This window comes from Pleurodeles waltl, unplaced genomic scaffold (genome assembly GCF_031143425.1).
Source record: "Pleurodeles waltl isolate 20211129_DDA unplaced genomic scaffold, aPleWal1.hap1.20221129 scaffold_39, whole genome shotgun sequence".
NCBI lineage: Eukaryota > Metazoa > Chordata > Amphibia > Caudata > Salamandridae > Pleurodeles > Pleurodeles waltl.
In genome coordinates this window covers 2,891,463-2,907,500 of record NW_027150097.1, presented here as the reverse complement: position 1 = coordinate 2,907,500, position 16,038 = coordinate 2,891,463, and the positions used below count along the sequence as shown (strand labels likewise).

General features: G+C 46.3%; 3 non-coding genes across 3 annotated transcripts; all 3 read right to left on the bottom strand.

Annotated features, from left to right (window-relative positions):
• Nucleotides 1–1,218: 1,218 nt before the first annotated feature.
• On the bottom strand, nucleotides 1,219–1,291 carry TRNAT-UGU (transfer RNA threonine (anticodon UGU)). The gene has a single exon. It is a non-coding gene; the product is annotated as a tRNA-Thr (tRNA).
• A 1,762-nt stretch (nucleotides 1,292–3,053) lies between these two features.
• On the bottom strand, nucleotides 3,054–3,126 carry TRNAT-UGU (transfer RNA threonine (anticodon UGU)). The gene has a single exon. It is a non-coding gene; the product is annotated as a tRNA-Thr (tRNA).
• A 12,839-nt stretch (nucleotides 3,127–15,965) lies between these two features.
• On the bottom strand, nucleotides 15,966–16,038 carry TRNAP-UGG (transfer RNA proline (anticodon UGG)). Its single transcript has one exon. It is a non-coding gene; the product is annotated as a tRNA-Pro (tRNA).

The following is a 16,038-nucleotide window of genomic DNA, read 5'->3' as shown; positions in this document are numbered from 1 at the left end:
GCTGTTGTAGTTAGAAAAGGGCTAGGAGCCCCGTCCATTTCACGTTGGTGTCTTTCATTGGTTCGTGGGCTTCCCTGTTAAAATCTGCTTGCTTTCGTTAATGGAAGGCATGCATACGTCATGCCTTTTCCAGTGGTTAGCCCTCCTTGAGTGCAGCGACCAAGTACTGAAAACAAAGGAGGCTCGCTGTTTTCCATCTGGTTTGTGGACTACTTGTTCTCTTTTTTTCACAGTACGATCTCGTTTGACAGAAGTCGAGCTCATTGCATGACATCGACCCTGTCACATAATTAATTGAACTTATGCCGGTTACATAGATAATTGCACTTTTGCCGATAGGTTTCAATCTGAGTGAACTGTAGCAGCGCGATTGCGCTCATTATTTACATTTAATGAGTCAAGAAAAGTCTGGTTGGGAGTTTACAACTGCTAATAGCTCTATCTCGGAGAAATGCCAGACCAGTTGTATTGCAAGTGCTTGTTTACTCTTTGTATCTGTTCTGCAAATTGCAGCACACCACATGCAAAGAGGCAGTAACATGGAGAAATAAAGACATCTGTTCTCCTTACACGAGCCTCGGGGAGGCGCACCATTGTGGCACAAAACCATGACTGTATGTTTTTGTAAACATGGGTTTACATCAAAATCCATGTGTGGGTGTACAAGAAAACCATGTACCACCTGTGGAACACCTACCTGACGCAAAGTAAAGCATGGCAGAGCAAGGTGCTGTGTGCTGTTACTTTTTCTTAACATGTGCATGGCTTTGTAAATCCCAAAAAACGAATTGTGTTAATGCTGCATCGAAAAAGTGATGCAACCCGATGAAAAATCTGTTTAAACATGGGCCTAAATGTACACTTAAATTCCGGACCTGAAAAAAAGAACAAGTTAAAATCTTACAGTGAAATCAGGATGATATTAAAAAAATGACATGTGCATTGAAAAGGACGTGGCTGAAGGGGCACCAAAGCCAACGACCAAGTCAAGAATGATATTTTGGGATGTCACACTCTAAACATCCCCCATACTCACACAAGTCAATTGTATGACCCTGTAGGAGTCTTGTGTTTGTCATTCCACTGACACTGTGTGTAATGCCCCCCGTTCTTGCGTGCTTTGCCCTGTGTCGCCTTTGTTTTTCTATCTTGAAAAGAATATTTGTAGTGAGGCTCCCCAATGAACTAAAAAGTGTTGTTAAATCCAAAATGTTTGTGAGGCCTCAGTGAGATTTAAACTCACGACCCCTGGTTTACAAGACCAGGGCTCTAACCCCTGAGCTATGGAGCCAGGAGCTTGTCAGGATGTCGTGCTGGGGACTATATGAAGGAGCAGAGCGTACCTGAGTTACAATGGAATCAGCAGGAGAGAGGATTGTGTGAGTCTGAGAAAGAAAATGGGCATAGCTTCAAACCTGAATCTGGCATAGCTTTCCAAGGTTACTATTGCCAGTGATTGTGTATTTTATAAAGGTATTAAATTTGTATCCTTTCAAGGAGTACATCTATGGGTGCAGATTTGCTACTTTTTTGGTAAACTGATCACTAATTGGAATATTTAGAAAGAAGGGACGCAGTGCAGCACAGCGAGCAAAGTTCCTTTGTGCGTCACTCGAAGAGAGCAGAACTGAGACATATCTTCACAGAAATGGTGCAGTTCTGCTCTTTGTCTATGCAAAGGTGCACTTCGGGCTGCCTTGAGTGCAAGGGTATCTGCCTTATGTTCAGGAGAGCTGATGTGCATAAAGGGATATCTTCCTCCAACTATCATAGGAGATTTTTTAGAGTCAAGCCTGCGCTAGAATGCGCTTGCGCATGCGTATTGCTTGCGAGACGCTGTTGTAGTTAGAAAAGGGCTAGGAGCCCCGTCCATTTCACGTTGGTGTCTTTCATTGGTTCGTGGGCTTCCCTGTTAAAATCTGCTTGCTTTCATTAGTGGAAGGCATGCATACGTCATGCCTTTTCCGGTGGTTAGCCCTCCTTGAGCGCAGCGACCAAGTACTGAAAACATAGGAGGCTCGCTGTTTTCCATCTGGTTTGTGGACTACTTTTTCTCTTTTTTTCACAGCACGATCTCGTTTGACAGAAGTCGAGCTCATTGCATGACATCGACCCTGTTACATAATTAATTGAACTTTTGCCGGTTACATAGATAATTGCACTTTTGCCGATAGGTTTCAATATGAGTGAACTGTAGCAGCGCGATTGCGCTCATTATTTACATTTAATGAGTCAAGAAAAGTCTGGTTGGGAGTTTACAACTGCTAATAGCTCTATCTCGGAGAAATGCCAGACCAGTTGTATTGCAAGTGCTTGTTTACTCCTTGTATCTGTTCTGCAAATTGCAGCACACCACATGCAAAGAGGCAGTAACATGGAGAAATAAAGACATCTGTTCTCCTTACACCAGCCTCGGGGAGGCGCACCATTGTGGCACAAAACCATGACTGTATGTTTTTGTAAACATGGGTTTACATCAAAATCCATGTGTGGATGTACAAGAAAACCATGTACCACCTGTGGAACACCTACCTGACGCAAAGTAAAGCATGGCAGAGCAAGGTGCTGTGTGCTGTTACTTTTTCTTAACATGTGCATGGCTTTGTAAATACCAAAAAACGAATTGTGTTAATGCTGCATCGAAAAAGTGATGCAACCCGATGAAAAATCTGTTTAAACATGCGCCTAAATGTACACTTAAATTCAGGACCCGAAAAAAAGAACAAGTTAAAATCTCACAGTGAAATCAGGATGATATTAAAAAAATGACATGTGCATTGGAAAGGACGTGGCTGAAGGGGCACCAAAGCCAACGATCCAGTCTAGAATGATATTTTGGGATGTCACACTCTAAACATCCCCCATACTCACACAAGTCAATTGTGTGACCCGGTAGGAGTCTTGTGTTTGTCATTCCACTGACACTGTGTGTAATGCCGCCCATTCTTGCGTGCTTTGCCTTGTGTCGCCTTTGTTTTTCTATCTTGAAAAGAATATTTGTAGTGAGGCTCCCCAATGAACTAAAAAGTGTTGTTAAATCCAAAATGTTTGTGAGGCCCCAGTGAGATTTGAACTCACGACCCCTGGTTTACAAGACCAGTCCTCTAACTCCTGAGCTATGGAGCCAGGAGCTTGTCAGGATGCCGTGCTGGGGACTATATGAAGGAGCAGAGCATACCTGAGTTACAATAGAATCAGCAGGAGAGAGGATTGTGTGAGTCTGAGAAAGAAAAGGGGCATAGCTTCAAACCTGAATCTGGCATAGCTTTCCAAGGCTACTATTGCCAGTGATTGTGTATTTTAAAAAGGTAGTAAATTTGTATCCTTTCAAGGAGTACATCTATGGGTGCAGATTTGCTACTTTTTTGGTAAACTGATCACTAATTGGAATATTTAGAAAGAAGGGACGCAGTGCAGCACAGCGAGCAAAGTTCCTTTGTGCGTCACTCGAAGAGAGCAGAACTCAGACATATCTTCACAGAAATGGTGCAGTTCTGCTCTTTGTCTATGCAAAGGTGCACTTCGGGCTGCCTTGAGTGCAAGGGTATCTGCCTTATGTTCAGGAGAGCTGATGTGCATAAAGGGATATCTTCCTCCAACTATCCTAGGAGATTTTTTATAGTCAAGCCTGCGCTAGGATGCGCTTGCGCATGCGTATTGCTTGCGAGACACTGTAGTAGTTAGAAAAGGGCTAGGAGCCCCGTCCATTTCACGTTGGTGTCTTTGATTGGTTTGTGGGCTTCCCTGTTAAAATCTGCTTGCTTTCGTTAGTGGAAGGCATGCATACGTCATGCCTTTTCCGGTGGTTAGCCCTCCTTGAGCGCAGCGACCAAGTACTGAAAACATAGGAGGCTCGCTGTTTTCCATCTGGTTTGTGGACTACTTTTTCTCTTTTTTTCACAGCACGATCTCGTTTGACAGAAGTCGAGCTCATTGCATGACATCGACCCTGTTACATTATTAATTGAACTTTTGCCGGTTACATAGATAATTGCACTTTTGCCGATAGGTTTCAATATGAGTGAACTGTAGCAGGGCGATTGCGCTCATTATTTACATTTAATGAGTCAAGAAAAGTCTGGTTGGGAGTTTACAACTGCTAATAGCTCTATCTCTGAGAAATGCCAGACCAGTTGTATTGCAAGTGCTTGTTTACTCTTTGTATCTGTTCTGCAAATTGCAGCACACCACATGCAAAGAGGCAGTAACATGGAGAAATAAAGACATCTGTTCTCCTTACACCAGCCTCGGGGAGGCGCACCATTGTGGCACAATGTATGTTTTTGTAAATATGGGTTTACATCAAAATCCATGTGTGGATGTACAAGAAAACCATGTACCACCCGTGGAACACCTACCTGATGTAGGAGGCTGGACTGGCTTGTAGTGAGTACCAAGGGGTACTTGCACCTTGCACCAGGCCCAGTTATCCCTTATTAGTGTATAGGGTGTCTAGCAGCTTAGGCTGATAGATAATGGTAGCTTAGCAGAGCAGCTTAGGCTGAACTAGGAGACGTGTGAAGCTACTACAGTACCACTTAGTGTCATATGCACAATATCATAAGAAAACACAATACACAGTTATACTAAAAATAAAGGTACTTTATTTTTATGACAATATGCCAAAGTATCTTAGAGTGTACCCTCAGTGAGAGGATAGGAAATATACACAAGATATATATACACAATAGCAAAAATATGCAGTATAGTCTTAGAAAACAGTGCAAACAATGTATAATTACAATAGGATGCAATGGGGAAACATAGGGATAGGGGCAACACAAACCATATACTCCAAAAGTGGAATGTGAACCACGAATGGACCCCAAACCTATGTGACCTTGTAGAGGGTCGCTGGGACTATCAGAAAATAGTGAGAGTTAGAAAAATAACCCTCCCCAAGACCCTGAAAAGTGAGTGCAAAGTGCACCAAAGTTCCCCTAAGGACAAAATAGTCGTGTTAGAGGGAGAATGCAAGGAAAACACAAATCAGCAATGCAACAACGATGGATTCCTGTCTGAAGGTACCTGTGGAACAAGGGGACCAAGTCCAAAAGTCACAAGCAGCTCGGAGATGGGCAGATGCCCAAGAAATGCCAGCGGTTGGTGCAAAGAAGCTCTTACTAGGCTGAAGAACTGTGAATACTGCAGGAACGACAAGGGCTAGAGACTTCCCCTTTGGAGGATGGATCCCCCACGCCTTGGAGAGTCGTGCAGAAGTGTTTTCCCGCCGGATGGACGCCAACAAGCCTTGCTACACGCAAATCGTGCGTTTGGCGTTTTTGGACGCTGCTGGGGCCCAGGAGGGACCAGGAGGTCGCAAATTGAACCTGCAGAGAGAGGGGACGTCGAGCAAGACAAGGAGCCCTCACTGAAGCAGGTAGCACCCGGAGAAGTGCCAGAAACAGGCACTACGAGGATGCGTGAAACGGTGCTCGCCGAAGTTGCACAAAGGAGTCCCACGTCGCCGGAGACCAACTTAGAAAGTCGTGCAATGCAGGTTAGAGTGCCGTGGACCCAGGCTTGGCTGTGCACGAAGGATTTCCGCCGGAAGTGCACAGGGGCCGGAGAAGCTTGCAAAGTCGCGGTTCCCAGCAATGCAGCCCAGCGAGGTGAGGCAAGGACTTACCTCCACCAAACTTGGGCTGAAGAGTCACTGGACTGTGGGGGTCACTTGGACGGTGTCGCTGGATTCGAGGGACCTCGCTCGTCGTGCTGAGAGGAGACCCAAGGGACCGGAGATGCAGCTTTTTGGTGCCTGCGGTTGCAGGGGGAAGATTCCGTCGACCCACGGGAGATTTCTTCGGAGCTTCTGGTGCAGAGAGGAGGCAGGCTACCCCCACAGCATGCACAAGCAGGAAAACAGTCGAGAAGGCGGCAGGATCAGCGTTACAGAGTTGCAGTAGTCGTCTTTGCTACTATGTTGCAGGTTTGCAGGCTTCCAGCGCGGTCAGCGGTCGATTCCTTATCAGAAGGTGAAGAGGGAGATGCAGAGGAACTCGGCTGAGCTCATGCATTCGTTATCTGAAGTTTCCCCAGAGACAGAGACCCTAAATAGCCAGAAAAGAGGGTTTGGCTACCTAGGAGAGAGGAAAGGCTACTAACACCTGAAGGAGCCTATCACAAGGAGTCTCTGACGTCACCTGGTGGCACTGGCCACTCAGAGCAGTCCAGTGTGCCAGCAGCACCTCTGTTTCCAAGATGGCAGAGGTCTGGAGCACACTGGAGGAGCTCTGGACACCTCCCAGGGGAGGTGCAGGTCAGGGGAGTGGTCACTCCCCTTTCCTTTGTCCAGTTTCGCGCCAGAGCAGGGGCTAAGGGGTCCCTGAACCGGTGTAGACTGGCTTATGCAGAATTGGGCACCTCTGTGCCCAACAAAGCATTTCCAGAGGCTGGGGGAGGCTACTCCTCCCCTGCCTTCACACCATTTTCCAAAGGGAGAGGGTGTCACACCCTCTCTCAGAGGAAGTTCTTTGTTCTGCCATCCTGGGCCAGGCCTGGCTGGACCCCAGGAGGGCAGCTGCCTGTCTGAGGGGTTGGCAGCAGCAGCAGCTGCAGTGAAACCCCAGGAAGGTCAGTCTGGCAGTACCAGGGTCTGTGCTACAGACCACTGGGGTCATGGAATTGTACCAACAATGCCAGGATGGCATAGAGGGGGCAATTCCATGATCATAGACATGTTACATGGCCATATTCGGAGTTACCATGGTGAAGCTACATATAGGTAGTGACCTATATGTAGTGCACGCGTGTAATGGTGTCCCCGCACTCACAAAGTTCAGTGAATTGGCTCTGAACAATGTGGGGGCACCTTGGCTAGTGCCAGGGTGCCCTCACACTAAGTAACTTTGCACCTAACCTTTACCAGGTAAAGGTTAGACATATAGGTGACTTATAAGTTACTTAAGTGCAGTGAAAAATGGCTGTGAAATAACGTGGACGTTATTTCACTCAGGCTGCAGTGGCAGGCCTGTGTAAGAATTGTCAGAGCTCCCTATGGGTGGCAAAAGAAATGCTGCAGCCCATAGGGATCTCCTGGAACCCCAATACCCTGGGTACCTCAGTACCATATACTAGGGAATTATAAGGGTGTTCCAGTAAGCCAATGTAAATTGGTAAAAATGGTCACTAGCCTGTCAGTGACAATTTGAAAGTAATGAGAGAGCATAACCACTGAGGTTCTGGTTAGCAGAGCCTCAGTGAGACAGTTAGGCACCACACAGGGAACATATACATGCACACCTATGAGCACTGGGGCCCTGTGTGACAGGGTCCCAGTGACACATACATATAGGCCACAAACCTATGAGCACTGGGGTCCTGACTAGCAGGATCCCAGTGACACATAACAACCATACTGAAAACATGGTGTTTTCACTATGAGCACTGAGGCCTGGCTATCAGGATCCCAGTGAGACAGTGAAAACAGTGACAAACACCCTGACATACACTCACAAACAGGCCAAAAGTGGGGGTAACAAGGCTAGAAAGAGGCTACCTTCTCACACAACCCCCCCCCAAACGAAGGACAATAAGGCTAACCTTGGCCAGTTGAGACTTTATTGTCTAAGTGGTGATAAGTAGAGAGTAGCTCTGCAATAGACTGGTTACTCCCTTTATCATCCACTATATGGTTACTTCCCTGTGGGGATGTAAACCACCCTGTTTGAAGTTTTTTAGCTAAGCAACAATGTGAAGATGTATTTTCAGAGTTTCTATCAGTAAGTTTTAGTTTAGAGCAGTGGGAATTGTCCACTGAACCTATTTGTAGTGATGGAAATGCCAGACAGGGATGCTGTCTCAGAAAAGCCATAGCTGGGCAAAAACTTTGTCCATGTGGCTGGAAGAGAGAACAGGGATGCTGTTTCTCTTGGGTTGGAGCAGGGCAGGGATGCTGTCCTATGAGCTCCACACTAGGGCAGGGATGCTGTCCTAAGTGTTGTGAGGCAGTGCAGGGTTTCTGCACTAAAGTTTCTCTGGGAGGGTTGGAGGGATGCTCCATGTTAACTAAAATGGTGCTCTTTTTCTCACCAATGTTAGTTATCCCACAGAGAGGTACTTCCACCTCAGGGAGTCCAGCTTTGCCAGCTGATGATTCCCTTGGAACAGGTACCACCCCAGGAGAGGTTTCTCCCACCACAGGAATGATATCCTGAATGGTAGGGTGGTTAGGGGATACTGTGATACCCTTTTTACCTGTTGATGGAGAGGGATCCTGAGTTTTCAGGCCTTCTCTCCTTTGCTTTTTCATTTCACTTGAAATGAGAGGGAACAATTCCTCAGGGATGCCCAGCATGGCTGCATGGGCATAAAACTCTACATCAGCCCAACCTGAGGCCTCTAGGTCATTACCTAAGAGACAGTCTACAGGTAAGCTAGGTGATACCACCACCTGCTTAGGGCCAGTAACTCCACCCCAACTAAACTGAATTATAGCTAAGGGAAGAAACTTAGTGGAGTTATGGACATCAATAATCTTATACTGTTGTCCAATGATGTGTTGTTCAGGAGGCACTAGGTTTTCAGTCACCAAAGTGAAACTGGCACCTGTGTCCCTGTAGGCCAAGGCCTCAACACCATTTATTGAAACTGTCTGCCTGTACTTATCCATTGTAAGGGGACAAGCAGCCAGTGTGGCAAGGCCAATGCCACTAGGTGTGACAGAAACTGTCTTGGGACTGATGACATCAGTTTCCACTATGGACCCATAAGTGAACCCAACTACACCCTTTGCTTGACTGTTGCCAGCAGTCCCACCACTAGTACCACTACTGCTAGGGGCACTAGAGCTTGATGTATTAGTGGTGGTAGGCTCAGGGGGTTTACCTGGACAGGACTTATCCCCTGGCCTATGGCCTCTATTTTTACACACAAAGCACCAAGGCTTTTTAATGTGTGCAGGTTGGGAAGAAGAGGAAGAATTTGTTTTATCCCCACCCTCTGAAGAGTGTTTAAGATTTGAAGTGGGATCTTTGGTTTTACCCTTATCCCCATGCTTATCTTGAGATTTTTCACCATCTTTCTTCTTATTGCCATCTTTGTCACCCCCTGTATGAACTTTTCTGTTCACCCTTGTTCTGACCCATTTGTCTGCCTTCTTTCCCAATTCTTGGGGAGAGGTCAGATCAGAGTCTACCAGGTACTGGTGCAACAAATCAGACACACAATTATTAAGTATATGCTCTCTCAGGATTGTGTTATACAGGCTTTCATAATCAGTAACTTTACTGCCATGTAACCACCCCTCCAAGGCCTTCACTGCCTGGTCAATGAAATCAACCCAGTCTTGTGAAGACTCCTTTTTGGTCTCTCTGAACTTTATCCTGTACTGTTCAGTGGTTAAGCCATAACCATCCAGGAGTGCATTCTTAAGAACTGTAAAATTATTGGCATCACTTTCTTTCACAGTAAGGAGTCTATCCCTACCCTTTCCACTAAATGATAGCCATAGGATAGCAGCCCACTGCTTTTGAGGGACATCCTGTACAGCACAGGCCCTCTCAAGTGCAGCAAACCACTTGTTAATGTCATCCCCCTCCTTATAAGGGGGAACTATCTTGTGCAGATTCCTGGAATCATGCTCTTTTGCAGGATGACTATGGGGAATACTGCTGCTGCCACCATGGGTATCTAAACCCAACTTCTGTCTTTCCCTCTCTATTTCTAAAGACTGTCTATCCAAATCCAGCTGTTGCTTCTTGAGCTTCAGTCTGGTTTGCTCCACTCTCAATCTATTGAGCTCCCTTTCCAACAATCTGTCATCAGGGTGGGTGGGAGGGACATTTCTAGATACAGAGGTATGATGGGAATGAACAGAAGGAGACCTGTCCCTTACAGAGGTCACCCTAACAGCTTGGCTACCAGTATAATGTGAGAGCACATCATCAGTATGATGTGATTCAACCTCTGTACCAACTATGCTAGACTGTCTAGTAATGGGCAGGCTGAGAAGTTTCTTTCCTGAACCTTTTCCTGGGGGAGTCCCTGGATCAGATTGAGAACCATTAGCTACTTTTTCTACAGATTGGGCACTTATGGCCTTATCCTGTACTCTAAGCATATTAATTAACAGTTCTAAGGAAGGATTCTTCCCTACACTCAAACCTCTCTCTATGCAGAGACTCCTTGCTCCTTTCCAGCTAAGGTGATCATATGCAAGTTTGGACAGTTCAACTTTTTGGCCTGTGCCAGACATTTTTAGAGAGAGTTAAAGTGATAGATAAAGAGAAAAAAGTTTTCAGAACTTTTTGGAAAGACAGAAAAAACTTTTTAAACTTTTAAGAACTTTTTGAAAGTTTAGTAGTACTTTTCAGCACTTAGAAAAGAGTGAAAAGAGGAAATGCAAAACTTTTTGGCTATGTGTATATACACTGACCTTGTTTTGTATATTTTTCTCTTATGAAAAGTACAATGACAAGAGTGGTAAGTAGTCTCAAGCACTTATCCCACCACTGCACAACCAATGTAGGAGGCTGGACTGGCTTGTAGTGAGTACCAAGGGGTACTTGCACCTTGCACCAGGCCCAGTTATCCCTTATTAGTGTATAGGGTGTCTAGCAGCTTAGGCTGATAGATAATGGTAGCTTAGCAGAGCAGCTTAGGCTGAACTAGGAGACGTGTGAAGCTACTACAGTACCACTTAGTGTCATATGCACAATATCATAAGAAAACACAATACACAGTTATACTAAAAATAAAGGTACTTTATTTTTATGACAATATGCCAAAGTATCTTAGAGTGTACCCTCAGTGAGAGGATAGGAAATATACACAAGATATATATACACAATAGCAAAAATATGCAGTATAGTCTTAGAAAACAGTGCAAACAATGTATAATTACAATAGGATGCAATGGGGAAACATAGGGATAGGGGCAACACAAACCATATACTCCAAAAGTGGAATGTGAACCACGAATGGACCCCAAACCTATGTGACCTTGTAGAGGGTCGCTGGGACTATCAGAAAATAGTGAGAGTTAGAAAAATAACCCTCCCCAAGACCCTGAAAAGTGAGTGCAAAGTGCACCAAAGTTCCCCTAAGGACAAAATAGTCGTGTTAGAGGGAGAATGCAAGGAAAACACAAATCAGCAATGCAACAACGATGGATTCCTGTCTGAAGGTACCTGTGGAACAAGGGGACCAAGTCCAAAAGTCACAAGCAGCTCGGAGATGGGCAGATGCCCAAGAAATGCCAGCGGTTGGTGCAAAGAAGCTCTTACTAGGCTGAAGAACTGTGAATACTGCAGGAACGACAAGGGCTAGAGACTTCCCCTTTGGAGGATGGATCCCCCACGCCTTGGAGAGTCGTGCAGAAGTGTTTTCCCGCCGGATGGACGCCAACAAGCCTTGCTACACGCAAATCGTGCGTTTGGCGTTTTTGGACGCTGCTGGGGCCCAGGAGGGACCAGGAGGTCGCAAATTGAACCTGCAGAGAGAGGGGACGTCGAGCAAGACAAGGAGCCCTCACTGAAGCAGGTAGCACCCGGAGAAGTGCCAGAAACAGGCACTACGAGGATGCGTGAAACGGTGCTCGCCGAAGTTGCACAAAGGAGTCCCACGTCGCCGGAGACCAACTTAGAAAGTCGTGCAATGCAGGTTAGAGTGCCGTGGACCCAGGCTTGGCTGTGCACGAAGGATTTCCGCCGGAAGTGCACAGGGGCCGGAGAAGCTTGCAAAGTCGCGGTTCCCAGCAATGCAGCCCAGCGAGGTGAGGCAAGGACTTACCTCCACCAAACTTGGGCTGAAGAGTCACTGGACTGTGGGGGTCACTTGGACGGTGTCGCTGGATTCGAGGGACCTCGCTCGTCGTGCTGAGAGGAGACCCAAGGGACCGGAGATGCAGCTTTTTGGTGCCTGCGGTTGCAGGGGGAAGATTCCGTCGACCCACGGGAGATTTCTTCGGAGCTTCTGGTGCAGAGAGGAGGCAGGCTACCCCCACAGCATGCACAAGCAGGAAAACAGTCGAGAAGGCGGCAGGATCAGCGTTACAGAGTTGCAGTAGTCGTCTTTGCTACTATGTTGCAGGTTTGCAGGCTTCCAGCGCGGTCAGCGGTCGATTCCTTATCAGAAGGTGAAGAGGGAGATGCAGAGGAACTCGGCTGAGCTCATGCATTCGTTATCTGAAGTTTCCCCAGAGACAGAGACCCTAAATAGCCAGAAAAGAGGGTTTGGCTACCTAGGAGAGAGGAAAGGCTACTAACACCTGAAGGAGCCTATCACAAGGAGTCTCTGACGTCACCTGGTGGCACTGGCCACTCAGAGCAGTCCAGTGTGCCAGCAGCACCTCTGTTTCCAAGATGGCAGAGGTCTGGAGCACACTGGAGGAGCTCTGGACACCTCCCAGGGGAGGTGCAGGTCAGGGGAGTGGTCACTCCCCTTTCCTTTGTCCAGTTTCGCGCCAGAGCAGGGGCTAAGGGGTCCCTGAACCGGTGTAGACTGGCTTATGCAGAATTGGGCACCTCTGTGCCCAACAAAGCATTTCCAGAGGCTGGGGGAGGCTACTCCTCCCCTGCCTTCACACCATTTTCCAAAGGGAGAGGGTGTCACACCCTCTCTCAGAGGAAGTTCTTTGTTCTGCCATCCTGGGCCAGGCCTGGCTGGACCCCAGGAGGGCAGCTGCCTGTCTGAGGGGTTGGCAGCAGCAGCAGCTGCAGTGAAACCCCAGGAAGGTCAGTCTGGCAGTACCAGGGTCTGTGCTACAGACCACTGGGGTCATGGAATTGTACCAACAATGCCAGGATGGCATAGAGGGGGCAATTCCATGATCATAGACATGTTACATGGCCATATTCGGAGTTACCATGGTGAAGCTACATATAGGTAGTGACCTATATGTAGTGCACGCGTGTAATGGTGTCCCCGCACTCACAAAGTTCAGTGAATTGGCTCTGAACAATGTGGGGGCACCTTGGCTAGTGCCAGGGTGCCCTCACACTAAGTAACTTTGCACCTAACCTTTACCAGGTAAAGGTTAGACATATAGGTGACTTATAAGTTACTTAAGTGCAGTGAAAAATGGCTGTGAAATAACGTGGACGTTATTTCACTCAGGCTGCAGTGGCAGGCCTGTGTAAGAATTGTCAGAGCTCCCTATGGGTGGCAAAAGAAATGCTGCAGCCCATAGGGATCTCCTGGAACCCCAATACCCTGGGTACCTCAGTACCATATACTAGGGAATTATAAGGGTGTTCCAGTAAGCCAATGTAAATTGGTAAAAATGGTCACTAGCCTGTCAGTGACAATTTGAAAGTAATGAGAGAGCATAACCACTGAGGTTCTGGTTAGCAGAGCCTCAGTGAGACAGTTAGGCACCACACAGGGAACATATACATGCACACCTATGAGCACTGGGGCCCTGTGTGACAGGGTCCCAGTGACACATACATATAGGCCACAAACCTATGAGCACTGGGGTCCTGACTAGCAGGATCCCAGTGACACATAACAACCATACTGAAAACATGGTGTTTTCACTATGAGCACTGAGGCCTGGCTATCAGGATCCCAGTGAGACAGTGAAAACAGTGACAAACACCCTGACATACACTCACAAACAGGCCAAAAGTGGGGGTAACAAGGCTAGAAAGAGGCTACCTTCTCACACCTGACGCAAAGTAAAGCATGGCAGAGCAAGGTGCTGTGTGCTGTTACCTTTTCTTAACATGTGCATGGCTTTGTAAATACCAAAAAACGAATTGTGTTAATGCTGCATCGAAAAAGTGATGCAACCCGATGAAAAATCTGTTTAAACATGGGCCTAAATATACACGTAAATTCCGGACCCGAAAAAAAGAACAAGTTAAAATCTCACAGTGAAATCAGGATGATATTAAAAAAATGACATGTGCATTGGAAAGGACGTGGCTGAAGGGGCACCAAAGCCAACGATCCAGTCTAGAATGATATTTTGGGATGTCACACTCTAAACATCCCCCATACTTACACAAGTCAATTGTATGACCCTGTAGGAGTCTTGTGTTTGTCATTCCACTGACACTGTGTGTAATGCCCCCCATTCTTGCGTGCTTTGCCCTGTGTCGCCTTTGTTTTTCTATCTTGAAAAGAATATTTGTAGTGAGGCTCCCCAATGAACTAAAAAGTGTTGTTAAATCCAAAATGTTTGTGAGGCCCCAGTGAGATTTGAACTCACTCCCCCTGGTTTACAAGACCAGTCATCTAACTCCTGAGCTATGGAGCCAGGAGCTTGTCAGGATGCCGTGCTGGGGACTATATGAAGGAGCAGAGCATACCTGAGTTACAATAGAATCAGCAGGAGAGAGGATTGTGTGAGTCTGAGAAAGAAAAGGGGCATAGCTTCAAACCTCAATCTGGCATAGCTTTCCAAGGCTATTATTGCCAGTGATTGTGTATTTTAAAAAGGTAGTAAATTTGTATCCTTTCAAGGAGTACATCTATGGGTGCAGATTTGCTACTTTTTTGGTAAACTGATCACTAATTGGAATATTTAGAAAGAAGGGACGCAGTGCAGCACAGCGAGCAAAGTTCCTTTGTGCGTCACTCGAAGAGAGCAGAACTCAGACATATCTTCACAGAAATGATGCAGTTCTGCTCTTTGTCTATGCAAAAGTGCACTTCGGGCTGCCTTGAGTGCAAGGGTATCTGCCTTATGTTCAGGAGAGCTGATGTGCATAAAGGGATATCTTCCTCCAACTATCATAGGAGATTTTTTAGAGTCAAGCCTGCGCTAGAATGCGCTTGCGCATGCGTATTGCTTGCGAGACGCTGTTGTAGTTAGAAAAGGGCTAGGAGCCCCGTCCATTTCACGTTGGTGTCTTTCATTGGTTCGTGGGCTTCCCTGTTAAAATCTGCTTGCTTTTGTTAGTGGAAGGCATGCATACGTCATGCCTTTTCCGGTGGTTAGCCCTCCTTGAGCGCAGCGACCAAGTACTGAAAACATAGGAGGCTCGCTGTTTTCCATCTGGTTTGTGGACTACTTTTTCTCTTTTTTTCACAGCACGATCTCGTTTGACAGAAGTCGAGCTCATTGCATGACATCGACCCTGTTACATAATTAATTGAACTTTTGCCGGTTACATAGATAATTGCACTTTTGCCAATAGGTTTCAATATGAGTGAACTGTAGCAGCGCGATTGCGCTCATTATTTACATTTAATGAGTCAAGAAAAGTCTGGTTGGGAGTTTACAACTGCTAATAGCTCTATCTCTGAGAAATGCCAGACCAGTTGTATTGCAAGTGCTTGTTTACTCTTTGTATCTGTTCTGCAAATTGCAGCACACCACATGCAAAGAGGCAGTAACATGGAGAAATAAAGACATCTGTTCTCCTTACACCAGCCTCGGGGAGGCGCACCATTGTGGCACAAAACCATGACTCTATGTTTTTGTAAACATGGGTTTACATCAAAATCCATGTGTGGGTGTACAAATAAACCATGTACCACCTGTGGAACACCTACCTGACGCAAAGTAAAGCATGGCAGAGCAAGGTGCTGTGTGCTGTTACTTTTTCTTAACATGTGCATGGCTTTGTAAATACCAAAAAACGAATTGTGTTAATGCTGCATAGAAAAAGTGATGCAACCCGATGAAAAATCTGTTTAAACATGGGCCTAAATGTACACTTAAATTCCGGACCTGAAAAAAAGAACAAGTTAAAATCTCACAGTGAAATCAGGATGATATTAAAAAAATGACATGTGCATTGGAAAGGACGTGGCTGAAGGGGCATCAAAGCCAACGACCAAGTCAAGAATGATATTTTGGGATGTCACACTCTAAACATCCCCCATACTCACACAAGTCAATTGTATGACCCTGTAGGAGTCTTGTGTTTGTCATTCCACTGACACTGTGTGTAATGCCCCCCGTTCTTGCGTGCTTTGCCCTGTGTCGCCTTTGTTTTTCTATCTTGAAAAGAATATTTGTAGTGAGGCTCCCCAATGAACTAAAAAGTGTTGTTAAATCCAAAATGTTTGTGAGGCCCCAGTGAGATTTGAACTCACGACCCCTGGTTTCCAAGACCAGTGCTCTTACCCCTGAGCTATGGAGCC